At 46.9% G+C, this 26355-nt stretch overlaps 1 protein-coding gene across 1 annotated transcript in view; it reads left to right on the forward strand.

Moving 5' to 3' along the window:
• LOC121869184 (tyrosine-protein kinase CSK-like) overlaps positions 1-26355 on the forward strand; it is a gene marked incomplete in the record, with an annotated part of 117661 nt that overhangs the window by 39926 nt on the left and 51380 nt on the right.

The following is a 26355-nucleotide window of genomic DNA, read 5'->3' on the forward strand; positions in this document are numbered from 1 at the left end:
TGTGTTGTGTAGTGTAGTATAGTGTGTTGTGTAGTAGTGTGTTGTGTGTGTAGTATAGTGTGTTGTGTGTGTAGTATAGTGTGTTGTGTAGTGTATAGTGTGTTGTGTAGTATAGTGTGTGTAGTATAGTGTGTGTAGTGTAGTATAGTGTGTTGTGTAGTGTAGTATAGTGTGTTGTGTAGTAGTGTGTTGTGTAGTATAAGTAGTGTGTATGGTGTAAGTAGTGTGTGTGTGTGTAGTATAGTGTTGTGTATGGTATAGTGTGTTGTATAGTGTGTTGTGTAGTATATGTTGTAGTAGGTTGTGTAGTATAGTGTTGTGTAGTGTAGTATAGTGTGTTGTGTAGTATATATATGTGTTGTGTAGTATATGTTGTGTAGTAGTGTTGTGTGTTGTGTAGTGTAGTATAGTGTGTTGTGTAGTATAGTGTGTTGTGTAGTGTTGTTGTGTAGTGTGTTGTGTAGGTGTGTTGTGTGTGTATGTGTGTATATATGTGTGTTGTGTAGTATAGTGTTGTAGTATGTTGTGTAGTAGTGTGTTGTATATGTGTATGTAGTATAGTGTGTTGTGTAGTATAGTATAGTGTGTTGTGTAGTATAGTGTGTTGTGTAGTGTGTTGTGTAGTGTAGTATAGTGTGTTGTGTAGTATAGTATAGTGTTGTGTAGTATAGTGTGTTGTGTAGTGTGTTGTGTAGTATAGTGTGTTGTGTAGTGTAGTATAGTGTCTCGTCCTATTTTCTTATCTAGAGATTTGGTCTCACTTAGTTTATTGCAGATTTGATTGATGGTGTTGATGGTGACGGTGGTGGTGATGCTGTATAGTGGTGGTGATGGTGTAATAAGCCTCATTATACTAACACCACACTTCTAATAGGCCCTAACCTGACCTGACCTGACCTGACCTAACCAACCTGACCTAACCTAACCTAACCTATTAAGAATTTTGGACCCAAGGCTATTGGTTGGGTTGTAGTTGGGGAAATAGGAGACAGGAGGTGGGAGGTGGGGAGGTGGGGAGGGTGGGAGGTGAGGAGGTGGGAGGTGAGGAGGGTGGGAGGTGGAGAGGTGAGAGGTGGGGTGGGGAGGTGAGGAGGTGGGAGGTGAGGAGGTGAGGAGGTGGGAGGGTGGGAGGTGTGGGGATGTGAGGAGGCTGACCTCTGCCCTTCTGATCCTAGTACCCCCCCCCCTTCTCTCCATTTCCTTCCCCTCTCTCCTCTTTCTCCTCCCCTTTTCCTTCTTCCCCTTCCACCTCTTCCTCCACTGCCCTTCTCCCCTCCTCCTCCTCTTCCCATTCCTCCTATTCTTTCTCTCCCTCTCCATCCCTGCCCTTCCCTCTCCTTCTCTTCTTCCTCCTCCTCTGTCCACCAGTCTCATAATATCGGCTGGCGGTTGTCGTGTGTGTGTGTGTGTGTGTGTGTGTGTGTGTGTGTGTGTGTGTGTGTGTGTGTGTGTGTGTGTTTCTGTTTTCTTACCTGGTCGTCTGATCGAGTGCCGTGTCTCCTCGTTTCCTCAGTAACCCAGGTTGGATCCACCACACCGTTGCTACACGCTCCTTGATCCACCACCGTTGCTACCTCGCGATCCACCACCGTTGCTACACGCTCTTGATCCACCACACCGTTGCTACCGTCTTGATCCACCACACCGTTGCTACGCTCGCCAATCCACACCGTTGCTACACTCATGATCCACCACCGTTGCTACGCTCCTTGATCCCACACCGTTGCTACACCTCTTGATCCACCACACCGTTGCTACACGCTCCTTGATCCACCACACCGTTGCTACACGCTCCTTGATCCACCACCGTTGCTACACCTCCTGATCCACCACCGTTGCTACACGCTCTTGATCCACCACACCGTTGCTACGCTCCTTGATCCACCACCGTTGCTACACTCCTTGATCCACCACCGTTCCACGCCCGATCCACCACACAGTTGCTACACGCCTATCCACTTGCTACGCTCTTGATCACCACGTTGCTACGCTCTTAGATCCACACCGTTGCTACACGCTCCTTGATCCACCACCGTTGCTACACGCTCCCTGATCCACCACACCGTTGCTACACGCCTTGATCCACCACACCGTTGCTACACGCTCCTTGATCCCACACCGTTGCTACACGCCCTTGATCCACCGTTACGCTCCTTGATCCACCACCGTTGCTACGCTCCGATCCACCACACCGTTGCTACACGCTCCTTGATCCCACCGTTGCTACACGCGATCACACCGTTGCTACACGCTCCTCATCCACCACCGTTGCTACACGCTCCTCATCCACCACACCGTTGCTACGCTCTTGATCCACCACACCGTTGCCACGCTCCTTGATCCACCACACGTTGCTACACGCTCCTCATCCACCACACCGTTGCTACACATCCCGCCTTGTCCACGAGGCACGACCAACTCTCTCGCCAACCATCCATCACCATCCCATCACCATCCTCACCATCCATCACCATCCCATCCCCCTCTCTTCAGTATATCCGGGGATTAAATTCCTATGGCTGCCCCTTCCTCCTCCTCCTCCTCCTCCTCCCCATCTCCCTCCTCCCCCCTCTCCTTCCTCCCACCTCCTTCCTCCCCCTCCCTTCCTCCCCATCTCTTGAGAATATCCAGGTCTTATGGGGGTGTTCTGTGTGTTGCGACGCGTGAGCTCGTCTGTGTGGCGGGTGTTGTGTAGTGACGCCGATAGTTAGTATTTGGCTGTTGTTGTTATTATTGTTGTTATTATTTTTGTTATTATTATTATTGTTATTATTATTGTTGTTATTATTATTGTTATTGTTATTGTTATTATTGTTATTGTTATTAGTAGTATTGTTATTAGTAGTATTGTTTTTGTTGCTTTTATTGTTTTTTTTGTTTATTGTTGTTGGTGGAGAGAGAGAATTGAGGAGGATGGAGGGAGGAGAGAAGAAAGACAGAGAGAGAGAGAGAGAGAGAGAGAGAAGAGAGGATCCTGCTGGAAGTGTGAATATTGATGTGGTAATGCGGAACGTCCTGGAGGAGGAGGAGGAGAGGAAATGGAAGAGGAGGAGAGGGAGGAGGAGGAGGAGGAGGGATGTTGTTGGCCCTCAGCCACGACGCGACGCCCAGGCTGTGTTTTGACTGGGGTGAAGGTGGTGGTCGTCACCCCGGTGGACTCTCTCCCACCCTCCCCTTCCCTCACCCCTCCACACCTCCCTCCCTGCACCCTTTCCCTCTCCCTCCTCCCCTGCACCTCCCCCTACCCCTTCCCCCCTCCCCTGCACCCCTTCCCTCCCTCCCTCCCCTGCACCCCTTCCTCCCTCCCTCCCCTGCACCCCTTCCCCCTCCCTCCCCTGCACCCCCTTCCCTCCTCCCCTGCACCCTTCCTCCCCACTTAATACTACAAACCTACTGAGTGTTAGTATAATGTAATGAATTGACCTTTAACTCCCAGTCCTGCTTTATCGACTGGTGTGTAACTCTGGGAGGATGGAGAAGAGGATCCTATCACTGGTTGAGCCGATTGATATCTTTTTTGACTAGAGATTCCAATGATGAAATAACCTAACCTAACCTAGATTAAATTAACCTAACCTAACCTGACTCCTAACTAACCTAGATTAAACTAACCTAGCCTGACTAACCTAACCTAGATTAAATTAACCTGACCTAACCTAGATTAAATTAACCTAACCTAACCTGACCTAGCCTAACTAACCTAACCTAACCTAGATTAAACTAACCTAGCCTGACTAACCTAACCTAGATTAAATTAACCTGACCTAACCTAGATTAAATTAACCTAACCTAATCTAATCTAATCTTCCAAAGCATGACTCTACATCTCATTATTCCTTGCATGTGGTTAGTGCAATTGTTAAAGGAACCAACACGACCACTGGGAATACTGTTGTACACTTGACATGTTCGAAAATTACAGAGGACATGTTTGAAAATTACAGCGGACATGTTCGAAAATTACAGAGGACATGTTCGAAAATTACAGCGGACATGTTTTGGTTAGGTTTTAACTATAATTATAACCGTTAGTATTAAGGTGAAAACGGTATCTGGTGATCACCTGAAGATTGACCACCCTAACCTGACCTAACCTAACCTATCTTAACCGAACCTGACCTAACCTAACTTGACCTGACCCGACCTGACCTAACCCTATTTGGGGGGATGAGGTTAGGTTAGGTTACCGTTACGTTTGTGTCAGTCTTTAGGTGAAATAAGCTGGGATGGTGATTCTTCAGGTGACCCGTATCCTGGCGACGAGGTGGGAAGAGGGGAGTAGAGGGAGAGGAGGAGGTAGGGGGGGGAGATGGTAACCCTTCTAGCACCGATGGCCTCACCCCCAGATCTAGTTTTCCTCATTTCGATCCAGCTCGTGCCAATCTAATGCCCACGTTTTCAGAGGAAACAGTTGATGAGTTTTTATTGCTTTCGAGAGACTTGCTACCGCTTTAAAGTGGCCTATAGAGTCTTGGCCCATTTTGCTTCAGCAGGCGTTTACAGGTAGGCGTTTACAGAGTGACGCTAAGGATTACTTGTGTATTAAGGAGGAAGTTTTAAAGGCTTATGCCCTTGTTCCTGAAGCGTACAGACAACGCTTCCGTGGCCTCCGTAAGAAGGTAGAGCAGACCCACCTTGAATTTGCTAGGAGTAAAAGAGCGGTATTCTCAAAGTGGTCCACCTAAGGAAGTGAGTGAGTTTGACTCCCTGATTGAGTTAAGCCTCAGAGGAATTTTTGAGAACCATTGACGAAGAGGTTACCTTATACTTGTTAGATAGGGAATTTAGTACTATTGAAGAGCCTCCCTCTCCCCCAGGTATTGTAAGGATGATGGAAAATATTTAATAAGTAACATGAAATTGGTAATAGGGGAAAATTGGTCCAGTACCTTATTGTGTGAGGTGCTGCCCATTGCTTGCCCCTTTATGATATGAAGGTCTTATCTGTCTTGCCCTCTGAATTGCCCAAGGCTTATCTGTTTACCTTATCTTATCATTGGGCCAATATTTGTACTCGTATGTACGGTTGGTAGAGGATAGTTAAGAAGATAACTGTCTCTCTCTCTCTCTCTCTCTCTCTCTCTCTCTCCACTGGTGTGTGTGTGTGAGATATCATTTTATTTATTAATCGTAGTTCATATTTTGTTGAAGGTTTATTCCCACATGTAGTCTTGGATTATATCATTTGGCTGACGTTAAAAATAATTTCCAGTCGACAATTTTTTCCGGGTGTAAATATTTCACTCGGTTGGCCCTGCCCACTGGTGTGTGTGTGTGTGTGTGTGTGTGTGTGTGTGTGTGTGTGTGTGTGTGTGTGTGTGTGTGTGAACCAAGCTACTACCTGCAACTGAGTTTTATTTATTCGTTGACTGTGGTTTTTTTTTTTTTTTATAATGTTACTTGAGGTGATATAGGCTGTAGGATTTATCATTATACTACATTTTTTTAAGTTTTGAAGTGTTTTCTAAATGATGACCTATGTATTATTATTAGTAGTAGTAGTAGTTTTTTAATATTTATTGTGATTGTTATTTTATTATTATCATCCTTAGTGTTTGTCTTAATATTAAATAACTTTACGAATTTATACATACTTGCCATCTCTCAATCTTTTGCCATAAAATCATGGAAATGCAAATCGTGTGTAATACCGTGAAAATGGGGCCTGGGAGGTGTTGCGTGTGTAACAATCTTGCATGACCAACCGAGCCGAGTGCCTGTTGCAACCACCTACTGTGTGTGTGTGTGTGTGTGTGTACGTGTACGGTATGTTCCCACACTGTGCACCACCACCACCACCACATGGGCGTGACTGCTATGTGAACTAGCATCACCACGCAACACTTTAAGAACACAGATGATCAATAATAGTGAGCGAGTGACTAAGTAAAGAATATCGAGGAGAGGAAAAATCTCAAGAACGACGTCGTGTTTTTTTTTTTAGGAATTACGACAGCTGAGAGGAGGAAAGTAATACAAACGTGAGGGTATAGAGACTTTTGGCTGGCAGGCAGAGTGAGTTAGACAAGAGAGAGAGAGAGAGAGGATTCCTGCAGTAATAGTAGTGGTTGTGGTGGTGGTAGTAATGATGGTAGTAGTGGTGATAGTTGTGGTTAACGATATTATAATAAACTACCCCGTGAATAATTAGTCGAGTAAATCATCTTTGGGATTATTTTTGTCAAGATCAACATTGAATGATTAAAATACACATTAGTCTGTACAGGCGGTGGTGCTACTATGACCCTTATGACCCGTGACAGGAAGAGTTATTTCAGAAGTAAAACAAAACAGTGATGTCAGTTGTATTACGCGTTCACTACAGGATCCATGACCAATACTTAACCTTCACGTGAACAAGACTGGAGAACATTGTGGTAATGTTATGAAGAACAGTAATATCAGTGGTTCATGAAATGAATAACTCTCTCTCAAGATTGTTCAGTTTGTTGTGAAGAAGTGGAGGGTCGGTGGCTCACATGGAGGGTCGGTGGCTCACATGGAGGGTCGGTGGCCTACTCGGAGGGTCAGTGGCTCACATGGAGGGTCGGTGGCCTACTGGAGGGTCGGTGGCCTACTCGGAGGGTCGGTGGCTCACATGGAGGGTCGGCAGAATTGAAAGAAGAAATCAGCTGTTAGTGACTTAATGAAACCTGGAAAACTAAACACACTTAACGTGACCTAACCTGACCTAACGTGACCTAACCCAACCTGACCTGACCTAACTAACCTGACCTAACCTAACCCGACCTAACTAAGTCATTTCTGGAGATTATAATACCATTGGCTTCTACTTATGTCAGAACTCACTATCAACTTGACTATATTGGAAAAAAAAATATGAATTATTCCTCTCAGCTGAAGCCCTGGTATCACGCCCTGGTATCACGCCCTGGTATCACGCCCTTGTATCACGCCCTGGTATCACGCTCACCTGTCACATTAATGTAAAGATAATTTTTTTCTGAATTAGTTTATATCAAATTTATGTTAAAATCGACTAAAATGGGGATAAAATTGACTCAAATGGTTAATCAGGTTAGATTAGTTAAGGTTAGGTTAAGTTAGGTTAGAATTAGAGGTGGTTTAAAACTTCAGGTGAAATAAGTTGGGAGGGGGGCTGATCTTCACGTGGCCCAAGTCGTGTTCACTCTTGAGAGGTTCCCAGTGTGCAGGCGGAGTTGATTCCCCTATGACCGGCTCTGTGATACCTGGCGTAGTTTTTGCCTGAAATATTCACTGCCGGACCATCACCTTACATGACTCTCCCCGCTGTTGTGTTTAATATTCAGAGTTACTGGAGAGGAGGAGGAAGAGAAGAGGTGGAGGAGGAGGAGGAAGAGAAGAGGTGGAGGAGGGGAGGTAGAGAGATGGAGGAGGAGAAGAGAGAAAAAAACGAAGGATAGAAGAAGAGGAGTAAGAGGAACAAGAAGAGGAAGTGAAACAATGATAAATATTCCTTTAGCCAACTTGGTATACTAGACGGGTGTAGTGAGGTGAGGTGAGGTGTTTTCCCCTGCTGTCTCTCTGACTCTTTAAAATAGCCTGAGATTTGGAATTGAGTGGGTGGGCTAGGGTGGGGTGGTGGGTTTGGGTTGGAGGTGGGCTGGGGGGTGGGTTTCCCTGGGATCGAGGTGGTGGGCTCTTTTCTTCTAAGGTCTGGGAGGGGGTGATACAGAGACCAGGTGGGATTGATCGCATGGTGTGTGGGTGGGGGAGTGAGTCACATGGTGTGGGTGGGGGGAGGGAATGTGTAAAGGATTGGCGGTGACATCCCTCACATATTCTTCTCCTCCTTCCTCCTCCTCTCCTCTTCTCCTCCCTCCTTCTCTTTCTCCTCCCTCCCACTGTGTTGGTGGTAGGAGTATTGATTGTGGTTGATAATGGTGGTGGTGTTGGTGGTTGATCACTACCCCCCCGCCCACACTCCACCACTAAGTAAGCAAAGATTTCCTTCAAACACTCTCCTCTGTGTCAGTTCTAGCGCTGAGAGAGAGAGAGAGAGAGAGAGAGGTAGAAGAGAGAGAGAGAGAGAGAGGTAGGTAGGTTCGAACACTTCACTAAGACACAGGACAGCGTTGTTCCAAAACCAATCCGAACGTTGCAACTCATCAGATGATTCTAAAGTTTCCTGTGCTACAAAACAGAAGAGGTTCGGGTAATGAGAAACATAGGCTATAACACACCACACAACTGACCTACCTACATACAGGCCCCTTCACTAGTGCGTTTACAGGGGAGCTCGTCAGGTTTTGTGCAGTGTGGCAGTTCTGTGTTTGTTTACATTCGACAGAAGGAAACTCGCAATAGTAAACATTATGGAATCAGATTAAAACAATATTAAAACAAATATCTCAATGTAATGATTTGTGGAATGTTTACTATATGACGAGGCCCTGTAAAGGCACCAGTGAAGGGGACTGTACAACGCAGAGACCCGACACAGTTTATGATGGTTCGAAATTTGCCGCGAATTATTAACACAGTTTTCAAAAAAGATTCGAACGGAACACTGGAGCAACCAACACTTCCAGACGCCCCCGCCCCCTCCCTCCCTCCCTCCCAGTCGTTGACCAAAGAGCGAGAGTTATTGAACACTTGGAGATATACGAGGTGCTGACGTGGGCTAATACTGTTTGGAGAGGCGGGAACCGTGAAAAGATGTCTCCCCCTTCCCCTCCTTCATTTCTCAAGAATTTTGAATCCTTCTTGTTACTGCCAATTAGAAAGCACTTTAACTATCTTGTAGGTCTTTTGGCTGCACAGAGCAATTACACAAACTGGGAGAGAAAAAAGAAAGATTTATGAGGAAGGAACGAGAGAGGGGGGGGGGTGCGTACGATATGTTATCTGGCCAGGGATATGATCATACGCCCGACAGCATCCCTCGAGAACACAGAAAGTGGGGGAAAGTGTATTTGTGAATCAACGTGTAATGGCTGCCCCAAGTTTGTCTCATTAATTAGTCAGCTATTGTTATTATTACCGATATTGATGGTATTGTTGTTGTTGTCATTACACGATATACTGTACATATTGCGGACTTGTGAAATTGGCCTTTTTTGTATAATGACATTAGGTTCCAGGCCGTGGATATGTTAGGTTAGGGACCTGGCATTAATATCTCGATACAAAAAGGCCAACAACTGTTTGGCCTCATTGTAAAAGGCCAAATTTCACAAAAAAATCCGTAACAGTTATACCATAGCAATACAATCTATATACAGTTTATAATAGTGATCGTCACCACACACACACACACACACACCAGGTGGGGGAGCTGGCTGGACATTGATAGAGGAAGGAATTATTATTGCTGGGTATCTTGGCCGACCGTGTAATGTGGAGGGTGAAGCTTGGCGCCCTTCTCCCTGTATTGTACACGCCCTTCCTCCCTCAACGCCCTGAATCTTGTAGAGAGAAGGGTAGGAGGTAGTGGTAGTGGGCCTCGGTACAAGTGGAGTCGTATCTACAAGGTCTCAGTCCCCCTTCTGCCGGGGTGGTGAATCTTGTAGAGGTAGTAGGAGAAGGTTCTACACGCTTCCCGCCGCCATAAAACACCTTGTTGCTACGAATTAATCATCCCGTCCCATCATCCCTCGGGCGGTAGAGGTCTTGGGTGGTGAGGTAAATGTGTAAGATGATACAATGTACTCTGCCTTATCGACCTCCACCAACCTCCACCTCATCTACCTCCACCACAAACCTCCTCTCTCTCTCTCTCTCTCTCTCTCCTGTCCATTACCTGTCACCTGCGTACAAACTGTTTCGGGAGAGACCTAAAGCTTCCATTAGGTGAGAATGCAATACTGGCACCTGTGTTACTCTGCCGCTGTATGAGAGAGAGAGAGAGAGAAAGAGGGGGGGGGGGGGGGTGGAGGGTGTGGAGGGTGGAGGTGGAGGGCAGGAGGGTGTGGAACAACGGCAGCCAGACCCTATTATACAGAGGCCATAACAGTGTGTTGAAAAGCGAATATATTTTAATTAAAGTCAGGTCAGTCAAGGTCACTGTTGGCGGCGCTATCAGGAGTTAAACCTGAACGGTGGTGTTGTGATGGTGGTGGTAGTGGTGGTGATGGTGTTGTGGTGGTGATGGTGGTGATGTTGGTGGCAGTCATATTAATGGTAGTAATAGTGGTGGTGATATTAATGGTATTAGTGGTAATGGTGGTGGTCATGGTAGTAGACCACCATGACAGCAACACACTACACTGCACCATTATATACTTCATAATGTCACGGGTCCCTTTAAAGCACCACAGGTTAAAGAATCACCTGTTTTTTTTTTCCTCGCTTTCTATAAGACTAAAGAGGACCAATCAACGTCAAGTCCTGCTCGCTTACGTGTGGAGTTTAAGCCAATCAGAGGGAAGGGACAGGGTGGTGAGGGCAGTGTATGTTGGATGGCACGACACGACTCTCCACGACGATCCAGACACGACACGACACGACACGCCAGGCAGAAGATTAGCAGCTGGGGATGAAATTGAAACGAGACGGATAGGTGTAAGAGCATCGAGGGATAGGAGTGTCGACGAGGATTACGTGGACAGCGCAGGTGGGTAGGATTAAGGCAGCATGAGCGAGGAATCAGGATGGATGAGTCGGAGATTACATGGGGACGGATAGGATTGGTTAGGTTAGGTTAGGATAGGTTAGGTTAGGTTAGGTTAGGATAGGTTAGGTTAGGTTAGGTTAGGTTAGGTTAGGTTACCCACAAAGAGATTTTTCGATAGTATTTTCCATGCCTCTCGATTGGTGAGCCTTTACGATATTATCTACAGGTGAATATTGACACCTGGGGAAAGGAATGATTGCACACACACACACACACACACACACACACACACACACACACACACGTTAATTATAATGTTAAATATAATAGAACAGAAATCAAGACTCTATATACCTGTCGTGAATGGCGGCAGGTAAGGTCGTTTACTCGGGTCAAGGGTCGTTACCTCACCTGGTCACTGCTGATGACTGCCACTTCTCCATTACCGAGAGTCGTCAAGTGCCAGATATATTCCTGAGCTCTGTGACACCGTGTTATTCCTGACCTATGTGACACCGTGTTATTCCTGACCTATGTGACACCGTGTTATTCCTGACCTATGTGACACCGTGTTATCCCTGACCTATGTGACACCGTGTTATTCCTGACCTATGTGACACCGTGTTATCCCTGACCTATGTGACACCGTGTTATTCCTGACCTATGTGACACCGTGTTATCCCTGACCTAGGTGACACCGTGTTATCCGACCTATGTGACACCGTGTTATCTCCTGACCTATGTGACACCGTGTTATTCCTGACCTATGTGACACCGTGTTATTCCTGACCTATGACACCGTGTTATTCCTGACCTATGTGACACCGTGTTATCCTGACCTATGTGACACCGTGTTATTCCTGACCTATGTGACACCGTGTTATTCCTGACCACACGCCTGACCTATGTGACACCGTGTTATCCCTGACCTATGACACCGTGTTATCCCTGATCTATGTGACACCGTGTTATCCCTGACCTATGTGACACCGTGTTATCCCTGACCTATGTGACACCGTGTTATCCTGTGGTGTTTATGCCTCCCATTGCCATCAGTCGGGGACATTCAATAAGTGTTTACCTGTCTGTCCTTATCTGCCCTTCCGTCCTGTTGAAGCCTTCCACCACACCACCACCACACCGCCTCATCACAACACCATCACCTACATGTATTGACTCACAGCCCCCCTCCCTTCCGCCGCCCAAATAGACAGGTGGCGGTGGGCGTGGAGACCTGTGTTGAAAAAGGTGATCACAGTATGTCTGTCATGCAACGCCCACACGACACTGTTACTTACCTCTGCCACCACCACACTCCCCGACAGAGCACCACCACCACCCACCCCCACCCACCACAACACCCACCACCACACCCCCAACAGAGCACCACCACCCCCACCACCACACCACCCACCACCACCACCACCACCACCACCACCACCACCACCACCACCCACCACCACCACCCACACCACCACCACCACCCACCACCACCCCCCTGACAGAGCACCACCACCACCCCACCCCCACCACCACCACTACACACCACACTCCCCCGACAGAGCACCACCACCACCCACCCCCCAACCACCACCACCACACCCACCACCACACTCCCCTACAGAGCACCACCACCACCCACCCCCACCACCACCACTACACCCACCACCACACCCCCGACAGAGCACCACCACCCCCACCACCACCCACCCCCCACCACCACCACAACACCCACCACCACCCTCCCAACAGAGCACACCACCACCCCCCACCCCCACCACCACCCACCACTACACCCACCACCACCACCACCACCACACCCCCTGACAGAGCACCACCACCACCACACACCACCCACCCACACCACCACACTCCCCAACAGAGCACCACCACCACCACCCCCCACCCCCACCCATGTGAGCCACCTTACCAGCAGGTACTGTAGGTCGAGGAGGATGAGTATAACTCTGCATATTGATGCCTCAGCTGTCCACCGCTTGCATCATTCACCACTACCTGGGCTCATCCACGCTCACCGCGCTGACCTTCCCTCACGCGCTGACCTTCCTCACCGCCTGACCTTCCCACCTTCCTCACCGCCTGACCTTCCTCACCTGACCTTCCCTCACCTGCGCTGACCTTCCCTCACCGCTGACCTTCTCACCCGCGCTGACCTTCCCTCACCTGCTCTGACCTTCCTCACCTGCCTGACCTTCCCTCACCTGCGCTGACCCTTCCGTAGACCCACAGCTGACATTTTGATATTTTTCACTTAGCATTGGCAACCCTCCACCCTATGGCAACCTTCCACCCTATGGCAACCTTCACCCTATGGCAACCTCCACCCTATGGCAACCCTGATTCCTCCGTTGACCCACGTTGAGTAAAGCACCCCTCCCCGGGTGTGACGTATAGGTTCCTAGGCCACTTAGACTGACCTGTGAGGACTGGGACCCTACCTACCCCTTCCGGTCTAACCTTTTCCCTAATGTTACTGTGCCTTAACCCCTCCTCTCTCCCTTCCTCTTCCCCCCTCTTCCTCCCTCTTCCCCTTCCTCCTCCTCTCCCCTTCCTCCTCCTCTTCCCTTCCTCCTCCTCTTTCCCTTCCTCCTCCTCCCTTTCTACATAGCTGCACCTCATTTATGATTGTGTCTCACCAACCTACCTACAGGTGTGTGTGTGTGTGTGTGTGTGTGTGTGTGTGTGTGTGTGTGTGTGTGTGTGTGTGTGTGTGTGTGTGTGTGCACGCCTGGGTTACTTGCTAGTGGACTCTACGCTGGACGTATGATGTCTGCTTAATACTATGGTGTGTGTGTGTGTGTGTGTGTGGTACACCACCTCTAGGCTAGCCACGCCTCCATCCTGCCACGCCTTGCTCCACCTCACTATGCTTTACCCTACCCCACTATGCCTTACCCAACCCCACTATGCCTTACCCTACCCCACTATGCCTTACCCTACCCCACTATGCCTTACCCTACCCCACTATGCCCTCTCCTGTCTCAGTTTACTGTGTGCGTCACTCTGCCACGCCCCAAAGTTGATCTGAATACATATGTTGGGTGGTGATTGTGGTGATAGTGGTTATTGGGGGTGGTGGTGGTGGTTGTTGTAGTGGTGGTTGTTGTAGTGGTGGTTGGTGCTAGTGATAGGGACGAGTCGTGATATGTACAAATTTTGTTGGTATGGTTGTTGTGGTGGGGTTGTTGGTGGTAGTTGTGGTTGTTGGTGGTGGTGGTGGTGGAGGATACGTGTTTGGTGATGTGGGTTTTGGTGTTGATAAAGGAAGCTGTTAGTGGTGTTGGTGAAGGTAGGTAGTTTTGATGGTGGTTGGGGTGGGGGGTATGAAGCAGAGAGGACTATAGTTTGGGGTAAGGTTGTCCTCACCTGACCACCATCACCTCACCACCACCACCGCCCCCTCACCACCACCACCTCACCACCACCGCCCCCACCACCACTGCCCTCACCACCACCACCACAACCACCTCACCACCACTGCCCTCACCACAACCACCACCTCACCACCACTGCCCTCACCACCACCCTCACCTCACCTCCTCGCGTGTCAGGCCCCCACCACTCACCGCCTCTCCCACATTACCTTTATCCGTCATCACGCTCCAGGTAAGAAAATCACCTGTTGAAAGAGGCCATCTAGCTCACAGTGTTTATTGGCTGTGATTTTCATATATTTTTACGGCGTAATAATAATAATAATTAACGGCTTATTGAAAGAGCGGGGCAGGCGGAAAGGTTTAAAATATACAGTTACATAATTGGGGAATGGGTCTCTTGATTTACAAATAATATACAAGTAACATAAGTGATACAAATATGATATATATAATAACTAGGTGGGGAGAAGGTCATACTACAGGGCATTTCAACATAGTGACAGTGCAAATAGGAAGATTGTGTGTGTGTAATAATAATAATAATAATAATAATAATTGACTGTTTACTGAAAAAGTTCTCAGCCCAAAGGATGAAAATATACATTGACATAAATGACTTATTACAGATTAATGTTTACTGTGGAGGTCACCATGTAGATCATGTGAGCTGAGGTGTTGAACAGCAGACACGTGGTGTGTAGTTCCCCACAGATGGTGTTATGAGGGCCTGATGTGGTGTAGTAATTCTCACAGGTGGTGTTATGGTGTGTGTGTGTGTGTGTGTGTGTGTGTGTGTGTGTGTGTGTGTGTGTGTGTGTGTGTGTGTGTGTGTGTGTGTGTGTGTGTGTGTGTGTGTGTGTGTGTGTGTCCAGTGCTGGGAGTATTGAGAGCTTATTTTTATTGTTATTATTATTATGGCAAGGCTACATTACCAAGATGGCTTCCAAATTACACTACGACTCGCTTATGTTAGAAGGTGAGGAGGAGAAGGAGAGGGAAGGAGGGAGGGAGAGGCGAGAGGGAAGGAGTGGGAGGGAGAGGCGAAGGGATTTTAAAGCACTCTGAATTACTCCTTTCTCTTCCCTTTGCTACCTCCTGGTCACTCACCCACCTCCTGGTCACTCACCCACCTCCTGGTCACTCACCCACCTCCTGGTCACCATCTACTACCTGGTCACCACCCACCTCTTGGGTCATCACTCACCCACCTCCTGGTCACCACCCATCTCTTGGTCACTCAATCCACTACCTGGTCACCACCCACCTCCTGGTCACCACCCACTACCTGGTCACTCACCCACCACCTGGTCACTCACCCACCTCCTGGTCACTTCATTCTCGCCTCACCACCATATTGATTTTATTGTAGTTGACGGGGCATTGCCGTATTGGGTGGGGAGAGAGAGAGAGAGAGAGAGAGAGAGAGAGAGAGAGAGAGAGAGAGTGTGTGTGTGTGTGTGTGTGTGAATGGATGAGTGAGTCAGTTACTGTAGCTTTGGAGCGAGTGAATAATTCAGACACAGCGAGGGGGGGGAGGAGGGGAGGGGGAGAGAACCGTGAATGAGTAAATGGGTTATACACTGTAGTTTGCAGGAGTGAATAATACGTTCCTGGAGGGGGGGGGGGGGAGGGGAGGTAAGATTAGGTTCAGGAAAGGAGGACGAATGAGTGAAAGTAATGAGTTGGGGGTGAGGGAGGGAGGGGGGTGAGGAGGCAGGTAAGTGACCCCTCTCATGGGAGCACCTGCGGGTACCTGCTAATGAAGAGATGGTGAATATTGATCTCTCCCTTTACTCCCCCACCCCCCCCCACTCAAACCTCACCCCTTTCACCCTCACCCCCTCTCTCACCCCACACCCCCCTCTCTCACCTCACTCCCTCACCCTCTCTCACCTCACCCCACCCCCCTCTCCCCCACCCCCCTCCTCACTCCTGTCTCCCACCCTCCCTCCCCCTCACCCTCACTCCCACCCCACTCCCTCTCCTCCCCCTCACCACACTCCCACCCCCTCTCCTCCAGTGTCCCCCTCACCACACCCCGCTCCCCCGCTGTTTTATTCCGAGGGGAGAAAAAAGGAAACGAGAGTAGGAAAATTAACACAGGAATGAGAGAGAGAGAGAGAGAGAGAGAGAGAGAGAGAGAGCGTGTAGTAGTTGGAGGGAAACCAAGAGAGAGAGAGAGAGAGGTGGAAGAAGAGCAAAAAAGAGAGGAGGAGTAAAGGCCAAAAGGAGGTGGGGAGAAGAGAGAAACCTTGTGAAGGGAAGGAGAGGAGGAGAGGAGAGAGAGAGAGAGAGAGAGAGAGAGACTACACGGTTGGAGTGTCGGGCGCTGGTCAGTTAGCTCTCTCTCACACGAGGAAGACTACTGTAACAAGAACCTAACCTAACCCTACCTAACCTAACGTAACCTAAAACCAATACTCCGGACCTAAAGGAAAATTTTATCCCTGCTCCTCCCTCCACCGACTCCTCCTCACTGACTCCTCCCCCACTGACCTCTCCCCACTGACCCCCTCCCCACCGACCCTCCCCCTCTCCCCCACTGACCTCACGACCTCTTCCTCCCCACTACCCCCTCCCCCAACGACCCTATCCTCCCCCCTGTAAATGATTCACCCAATGTGCCCTGACCAATCACAAACTTCCTTTGATTTGACCCATTGGTGGCGTTTGGTGAACACAGTATAACCAAACCTAACGTAACGTAACCTAACGTAAACCAACCAAACCTAACGTAACCTAACCTAACGTAAACTAACCAAACAATAAGTAAATATGGTTTACAATGCACTGGAAGTCTCTCTGTGTGTGTGTGTGTGTGTGTGTGTGTGTGTGTGTGTGTGTGTGTGTGTGTGTGTGTGTGTGTGTGTGTGTGTGTGTGGTACCTGTCGCCGTCTCCTGCCTTTTAGCTGTGGTAGATGACCCGTGTGTACGTTAGTCTCCCCACACCTGATCTCCCCACACCTGATCATTTCCACACCTGATCATCCCTACACCTGATCTCCCCACACCTGATATCCACCACACCTGATCATTTCCACACCTGATATCCACCACACCTGATTATCTCTACACCTGGTTTCACACACCTGATCATATTCACATTTGGTTTCACACACACACACACACCTGTCGTTCCCAATAATCTCTTGTTACTTTCTTCACGTGTTTAGGGATTTCTGGCAAAAAGCCGCTTCTATCCCTTGGTGTGTGTGTGTGTGTGTGTGTGTGTGTGTGTTTAACAATACAGCACTGCAGTTATTATTATTATTGATGTTTTATGATGATGACTAGTAGTAAGTAATAATAATAATAATAATAATAATAATAATAATAATAATAACAGGTTCAGTTTGTTGTTGTTTTACGAGACGGATGTTGACGCAGCATTGTTTTGTGTAGTAATTTTTCAGTCGGTATTTTTAGCCCTTGTTCGTCCTGGGCTGTGTTGACTGATAATGAGAGTGTTGAGTGCATCCTGGGGAAAATAATGTGCTCCCGGATGCTCACTTCCGCGCAAACTGATGTTTTTTTTTTGACTCGTTCTTCACTGCTCTTGTGTGTGTGTGGGTATGTATTTATGTACGTATGTTCGTGCGTGTACACATACCAGGATGGCGTTGTTTGTTTGGTATTCGGTATCGTTTCGTGGTTGTTGGCTGATGCTGATAGTTATCTCTGTACACGGGTAATATTATTTAGTATAATTCTTGGTAATTAGTGTCATTGGTGATTATAGAATGTGGTGGTGATGATAATTATGATGTTGGTAGTGATGATAATTATGATGGTAATAACAATAATGATAATACGTTAATATTAATGATAGTAATTTAATATTTCTGAGCTGTTTCTGGTATTGACAGCAACATGATTAGAAAGAATGTTGTTATGAATAAATACTGAGTCAAACTAACCAGTATATATTAATTGTTTATCCCCGCATTACCTAACCGGGGTATATTTTATCTAGCCTAGCCTAGCCTACCTCAAACCTAGCCTAGCCTTCTCAAACCTAGCCTAGCTCCAACCCAGCGCCCACCTCACCAGCCTCCTCCAACCAGCCTAGCCACAACCCACTAGCTCCCAACCTAGCCGCCATCTTAAACCTAGCCTAGCCCACCTCAAACCTAGCCTCCAGCTCTTCTCAAACCCAGCCTAGCTCCAAACCCCCACTAACCTAGCCTAGCCCACCTCAAACCTAGCCTAGCCTTCCTCAAACCTAGCCTAGCCCACCTCAAACCAGCCTAACCCAACAAAACGTGTGTGTGTGTGTGTGTGTGTGTGTGTGTGTGTGTGTGTGTGTGTGTGTGTGTGTGTGTGTGTTGTAGACAGTCACCATCACTCACTAACAGGCAGCAGTAACCGGTCAGACAAATGTCATGGGTGGGGGAGGAGGAAGAGTGAAAGAGAAGAGGAGGAGAAGAGGAAGAGGAGGAGGAAGAAGAGGAAGAGAGGAGGAAGAAGAGGAGAGAGGAGGAAGAAGAGGAAGAGAGAGGAGGAGGTGCAAATATTAACCAATGAGTTTGCCAGTTCATCTAATTTGCTCTCCTCCCCACCTCCTCTCCCCCCTTCCCCACCCACTCCTCTCCACCCCCACCCACCCTCTCCTCCCCACCTCCTCCCTTCCCCACCCTCTCCTCTCCACCCCCACCCATCCCTCCCACCTCCTTCCCACCTTCCACCCCACCCACCCCCTCCTCCCCACCTTCCCACCGATTTATTTATATATTTTTTTTTATTAATTATTATCTTAAGTTTTATTTATTTTATTTATTTATTGTTTTCTTGTTTCCTTATCATTATTTATAGCTGTTTATATTGTTAAGTAATTTTTTTCGTTTTGTTCTGAATTAATTAGTTTTATTTTTCTGGGATTATTTTATTATTAATAATTGAATACTGATATATTGAGGCTTTTTTATTTGTTTTATAATTAGGAATGTATTAGTTTTCTTTTGGCCTTTATTATTATTATTATTATTATTATTATTATTATTATTATTATTATTATTATTATTATTGTTGTTATTGTTATTAGTTGGTGGTGGTGTGTATATTTGATGTTATAAATTAAAAACTGTTCAACCAGTGTCCAGAACTAGTGAATCTGACCTTACCAATTTAACGTAAAGAAAATTAACTTGTGAAAACGTTATTGGTATCACTGACCACAAACTCATGAGTGAAAGAAGGTTTGTTGTTTAGAACTGCAGAAGTAAGCAAAGAAACGGAAAACGATTTGATTTTAATTTGTTGTGATGGAGTTGGTGTCAAGCCTCCCCCCCTCTTCCTCCCCTCTCCCTTCCTCCCTCCTCCTCCTTCCTCCTCCCCCTTCCTTCCTCCCTAGGCCTCAACACCCACTACAGCAGCTAGTAGTGACCGACAGATAACAGACGTCTAATTAAAGTCTTAAAATGTAACTGACACTTTTTGTTTTATTAATAACTTAAGGAAATTTAATTGTATGATTTAAATTAAGGTTGGCTGGGCTTGGTTAGGTTGGTTAGGTTGGCTGGGTTTGGCTGGCTTGGTTGGGCTGGGTTGGTTTAGGGTTTGTGCTTGCTGGGTTTGGTTAGGTTTGCTGGGTTTGGTTAGGGGTTGTTGGTTTTGGTTAGGTTTGCTGGGTTGAATACACATCTCATCGTCTGGCTCTGGGGGTTCCTTGGCTTACCCCCCGTCTTCAAGCCACCCTCTCCCCTCAGCCACCTCCCTACCCCTTAGTCCACCCCAGCTGTGTCCCTGATAGTTACCTCCTGCACAGTACCGAAGGCTTGAGTCCTCACTACTGGGGTATATCAACACAGTCCTTAATGAATGACGGTAAGTAATGGACACACCTTTGTCTCAGGTAACACGGGGGCTAGTTTATTGAACACCCTCTTACGTCCTATGTATGGCGAAGCACTCGAGAAGTCCAGTCTGTGTGTAATAATAATAATAATAATAATAATAAACGGTGGCTGAAAATATACAGACTTACATTTGATTTAGACATAATGATATAATATGCGTTGAATACATTTACAGGGCTGTACAGTACATAAATCAGGAGTTGTTTATCATTTTAACAATAGATGGGATGGTGATGTTCTTATATCTATCGGTGTGGGTCTTATGGGCTGAATTTTGTTGTAGTGGCGGACTGCAAGAGGTGGGCGGGGGTTGCAGGCAGGAGGTGGCGATGACGAGGTGGTGCATTAGTTGGCTGCCAAACCTTCCAGTGCTGGTGGTGGAGGTCACTGAGGATTGCACTTCCTGGGTGGAGAGTTGGTGGAAGGAGTAGTTCGCGCCGAGCATGATTTTGCAGGCCCTTTTCTGTACCTTCTAGCTGACGTTGTTGGGTGGAGTTGGAGAGACGACCAGGCCGTGTGTGTGTGTGTGGCAATTAGTAATCCTTAAATCTCAATCGACATTTTAGTTATCAGGAACATTATTTTATTATCATCATTTCACTACCACATAATCAATACTACTACTACTACCACCCCTACCCTTATATGCAATTATACCACATACTTCCCTATACTATTGTAACTAAACCAGTATAATTTCCCTGGTTTAATATTCGATTAAAATTATCGTACCAGAAATTATCGTCATTATTCCCACAATATATCGCCCTGGGGTAGAAATAATTGCCTTGATTCTTAACTGGTTTATGGTTTAGGTGATAATTGCTTCACTGGTTTAGGTGATAATTGCTTCACCGGTTTAGGTGATAATTGACAGCAACACCTGGACGTAATTAATAACTCCTGAATCTGTTGACAGCTCAGGTAAAGGATTCCAGTCATCTGTTTTAATTTTTTTTTCACAGTACGTCCATCGATTGAATGGTACATGTATAAGCTGGTGGTGATAATACTGGCATTAAAATTTCACTGTCGTAACGTGTGTGTGTGTGTGTGTGTGTGTGTGTGTGTGTGTGTGTGGTCACTGTATTAAGGCTACTAAAGCCATGTTGTTGTGTAGACTGACTGACTGACTGGCTGACTGACTGACTGACTGACTGACTGTATGTGGGGAATATAATTGCCTGATAATTGTACCGTCATTAATCCGGAAATAAGCAATCAAATCAGAGTCATTATGGGGACACGCTAATTGAGCTGAACCATTACGGATAGGGGAGAGGGGAAGGGAGGGCCTTGTTATGACGTAGTTATGACGTAGTTCTGTGACGTTTGTTATTATTACATGTTGTTATTCCTCGTTATTAATATACCGCTTATGTTTTGTTTTCTCTCATTTTGTGTCATGTGATTTTATGTTTTATTATAATTTACTTTATTAATCGCTGAGTATGATGATTTAACCCTTGAGTATGATGATTTAACCCCTTGAGTATGATGACTTAACCCTTGAGTATGATGATTTAACCCCTTGAGTATGATGATTTAACCCTTGAGTATGATGACTTAACCCTTGAGTATGATGATTTAACCCCTGAGTATGAGATTTAACTCTGAGGATAAACCCCTTGAGTATGATGACTTAACCCCTTGAGTATGATGACTTAACCCTGAGTATGATGACTTAACCCTGAGTATGATGACAACCCTGAGTATGATGACTTAACCCTTTAGAGGAAAACTGTAAGATTGAAACACGTGTTCAGAATTAAATTTACCGACGTCTGCTTGTTACCTAACCTGACCTGACCCTGACCTGATCTAACCTAACCTGACCTGACCTGACCTGATCTAACCTTACCTAACACACCTCACGGAATTAATTGAGTTGGTGGTGGTAGGTGGGCAGGATGGTGGTAGTGGTGGTAGTGATGGTGGTGGTAGAGTTAGGCTGGTAGTGGTGGTAGTGTGGGCAGGATGGTGGAAGTGATGATGGTGCTGGTAATGGAGCTTACGGATGGTGTGTTGTAGTGTGGTATGGTTGACTAGTGGTTGAATCGAGTTCCTGGGATAATGGTTGGTGATGTATGTGTGTGTGTGTGTGTGTGTGTGTGTGTCCCATCGAGTATTAATTGGAAATGCAATAGGAAGTGAGGTACTGAAAGAGAGGAGGAGGAGGAGAAGAGAGAAGAGAGAGGAGAAGAGAGGAAGAGGAGAGAGAGAGGAGAGAAGAGAGAAGAAGAGAGAGGAGGATAGAAAGGTCGTTTTAGTCTTGTGAATCATACAAGATGATGTGGTAGTGTGTGTGTGTACCTGGTAGTGTGTACCTGGTAGTGGTCCTATGTGTGGGTGGTGGGTGTGTGTAGGGGACGGAAGGAAGGAAGGAAGGAAGGAAGGAAGGAGGAAGGAGGGAGGGCGGACCAGGTAGAGAGGTAGATGGTTGACAGGTGTACCACCCCTACAGGTAGTAAACAACCTGTAGGTCACGTCTCTTTAAAACATCAACAAATATTATATATATCCCTGACATCAAAGACGTATTTGTTAACAGAGCGCGTTGGTTGTGGGGCGGGGCGAGGCGGGGGGTTCCTCTAGGGGATATCCTCGAACCGTATAGTTCACCAGATTTCAGTTCTCGCGAGGTAGGAGGGTGGGGTGGAGTGCCGGTTGTAGAGGAGAGGGAGGGAGGAGGGATGGGGGGGGTTACACTACGTACAACGTTTGACCATTTCACTAAATCAGCTGGGTGTGAGAGAGAGGTGGAGGGTGGTAGAGTACGAGGGGAGAAGACGAGGTTGGTGAGGTAGGAGAAGTGACCTCTCTAAAATAGAACCACAACTCTTTTATTTGTAGTTTTTGTCTTAATTCCAGTACTCGTGTGGTGATCTGTCGACGTGAGGGGTCTTAGGTAAACATCGCCAGAGGTTCATGATTGATATGATCTGCCTCAACCCACTGTTTATTTTATCGACCATGATAAGCTGGTCATGCTTCGGTCAAGCCTCTCTCTCTCACCGTGTCAAACAATGATAGATTTCTCTCTCTGTGAACCATTGTTGTGTTCAACCCTTTATTTTCACAGGCGTCATAATATCACCGATGGACTGCTTCACCCCTCAGAACCTTCGGTGGTGGAAGAGTACTAGAGGAAGGGGGGAGGGAGGGGAGGGTGAGGGTGGTATACGATTCCCATCCGAGCTTTAAAGAGAACGGCTGACCTGCTCACTCCCTCTCTCGCCGCCTCACGTTATACCTAACCTGTGCGCACTACTGACACACGGTGTGTGGCTTCAGGTGACACGGTGTGGCTTCTTTGGTGGGTGACACTGTATGGTGACGGTGACAGGTGTTGACAGTACCAGGGGTGACAGGTGGTGATGGTGACAGGTGTTGACGGTGACAGGTGGTGACGGTGACAGGTGATGACAGTAACAGGGGAACAGACAGGTGATGACAGAACAGGTGGTGACGGTGACACAAATAGTGACAGGGTGTACTAGTGACAGACAGTTACTATAGCCACAGGCAGTGTGTGTGTGTGTGTGTGTGTGTGTGTGTGTGTGTGTGTGTGTGTGCGCTTCAGTAGTTTAAGAGATATGGTATATAAATTCACTTGTTCTTGCGATGGATCGTGTATGTGATGATACATACATACATACATAATACATACATACATACATACATCTATTGTCTCAGTACTAATGTTCTTGTAATACCTTCTTTATATCCCTACTTTTATTGTACCACCAAACCGTTATATCATAAATTATCTGTAGATAGAGAGAAATTACCATTGTAATAAATATATTTGCCAAACGAGACATAATACTGACAGCTGAGTCCTCTTGTTCCACCTTAACACAACCCGTTGTACTGCTTCCTCCCTTATCATATATCAACTCTTGAGATAAATGTACAGGTGCAGCTCAGGCTCACAACTGGCTCCAGTCATGTTAATATTGTTATTATTATCTGTGTTCTTCTGGCTAAAGAAACTGTTTCAATATCAATACATACATGACCTTGAGACACATAACACGTGTACATGACCTTGAGACACACACGTTTACATGACCTTGAGACACAACAGGTGTACATGACCTTGAGACACATGTAGCACGTTTACATGACCTTGAGACAACACCGTTTACATAACTTGACATACAACACGTTTACATGACCTTAGACACAACAGGTGCACATGACCTTGAGACACATGTGCACGTTTACATGACCTTGAGACACACATAACACGTTTACATGACCTTGAGACACACAGTATATGACCTTAGACAACATAACACGTTTACATGACCTTGAGACACACATAACACGTTTACATGACCTTGAGACACATAACACGTTTACCTGACCTTGAGACACAATAACACGTTTACATGACCGAGATACATAACACGTTTACTGACCTTGAGACACATAACACGTTTACATGACCTTGAGACACACATAACACGTTTACATGACCTGAGACATATAACACGTTTACATGACCTTGAGACACACATAACACGTTTACATGACCTTGAGACACAGCTACGTTTACAGACCTTGAGACACAACACGTTTACATGACTTGAGACACACATAACACGTTTACATGACTTGAGACACAACACGTTTACATGACCTTGAGATAACAGGTGTACATGACCTTGAGACACACATAACACGTTTACATGACCTTGAGACACATATATCACGTGTAAGTGTAATATGTCGGAATGGGAGGAGCTATGTCGGAATGGAGGAGCTATGTAGGAGGGCGGAGCTATGTAGGAGGGGCGGAGTTATGTAGGAGGAGGAGCTATGTCGGAATGGGAGGAGTTATGTAAGAGGGAGGAGCTAGGGAGTGGAGGAGCTATGTAGGGGTGGGGAGGTATGTAGAGAGTGGAGGAGGATCGCCATTTACTGTCCTGAGTAAAAAATCTAATGTAATGTTTTTCTTCCACAGGTGAGTTTGTCAATCAGCGAGTGACAGGTACAGGTATAGGTACAGGTGATGATTGTCCTCATGACTCCTGTAACTCCTGTACTGTAATGTGAGGTATACAGGTGAGACGTACAGGTGAGACACAGGTGAGGTATACAGGGTGAGACATACAGGTGAGTTATACAGGGTGGAGACATACAGGTGATATACAGGTGAGGTATACAGGTGAGACATACAGGTGAGACATACAGGTGAGGTGTGAGACATACAGGTGAGGTATACAGGGTGAGACATACAGGTGATACAGGTGAGGCATACAGGGTGAGACATACAGGTGATACATACAGGTGAGGTATACAGGGTGAGACATACAGGTGAGACACACAGGTGAGGAGGGAGATATGGTGAGGTATACAGGGTGAGACATACAGGTGAGACACACAGGTGAGGTATACAGGTTGAGACATACAGGTGAGGTATACAGGGTGAGATATACAGGTGAGGTGTACAGGGTGAGACATACAGGTGAGACATACAGTGAGGTGTACAGGGTGAGATATACAGGTGAGGTATACAGGGTGAGACATACAGGTGAGACACACAGGTGAGGTATACAGGTGAGACATACAGGAGGTATACAGGGTGAGATATACAGGTGAGGTATACAGGGTGAGACATACAGGGTGAGACACACAGGTGAGGTATACAGGGTGAGACATACAGGTGAGGTGTCAGGGTGAGACATACAGGAGACACACAGGTGAGGTATACAGGTGAGATATACAGGTGAGGTATACAGGGTGAGACATACAGGTGAGACACACAGGTGAGGTATACAGGGTGAGACAATACAGGTGAGGTGTACAGGTGAGACACACAGGTGAGGCATAGGGTGAGACATACAGGAGACACACAGGTGAGGTATACAAGAGATACAGGTGAGGTATAGGTGAGACATACAGGTGAGACACAGGAGGTATACAGGGTGAGACATACAGGTGAGGTGTGGGATGAGACATACAGGTGAGGTGGCAGGGTGAGACATACAGGTGAGACATACAGGTGTGAGGTGTACAGGGTGAGACATACAGGTGAGACACAGAGGTATACAGGGTGAGACATACAGGTGAGACAACAGGTGAGGTGTGCAGGGTGAGACATACAGGGGAGGCATACAGGGTGAGACATACATGAGACATACAGGTGAGGTGTACAGGGTGAGACATACAGGTGAGACACAGGTGAGACATACAGGGAGGTGTACAGGGTGAGACATACAGGTGAGGTATACAGGGTGAGACATACAGGTGAGACATACAGGGTGAGGTGTACAGGGTGACATACAGGTGGAGACACACAGGTGAGGTACACAGGGTGAGACATACAGGTGAGGTATACAGGGAGACATACAGGTGAGGCATACAGGGTGATAGACAACAGGTGAGGTATACAGGGTGAGACATACAGGTGATACATACAGGTGAGGTATACAGGGTGAGACATACAGGTGAGACACACAGGTACAGGGTGAGACATACAGGTGAGGTATACAGGGTGAGACATACAGGTGGAGACACACAGGTGAGGTGTACA

Source organism: Homarus americanus, unplaced genomic scaffold, assembly GCF_018991925.1.
Source record: "Homarus americanus isolate GMGI-L3 unplaced genomic scaffold, GMGI_Hamer_2.0 scaffold25467, whole genome shotgun sequence".
Taxonomy (NCBI): Eukaryota; Metazoa; Arthropoda; class Malacostraca; order Decapoda; family Nephropidae; genus Homarus; species Homarus americanus.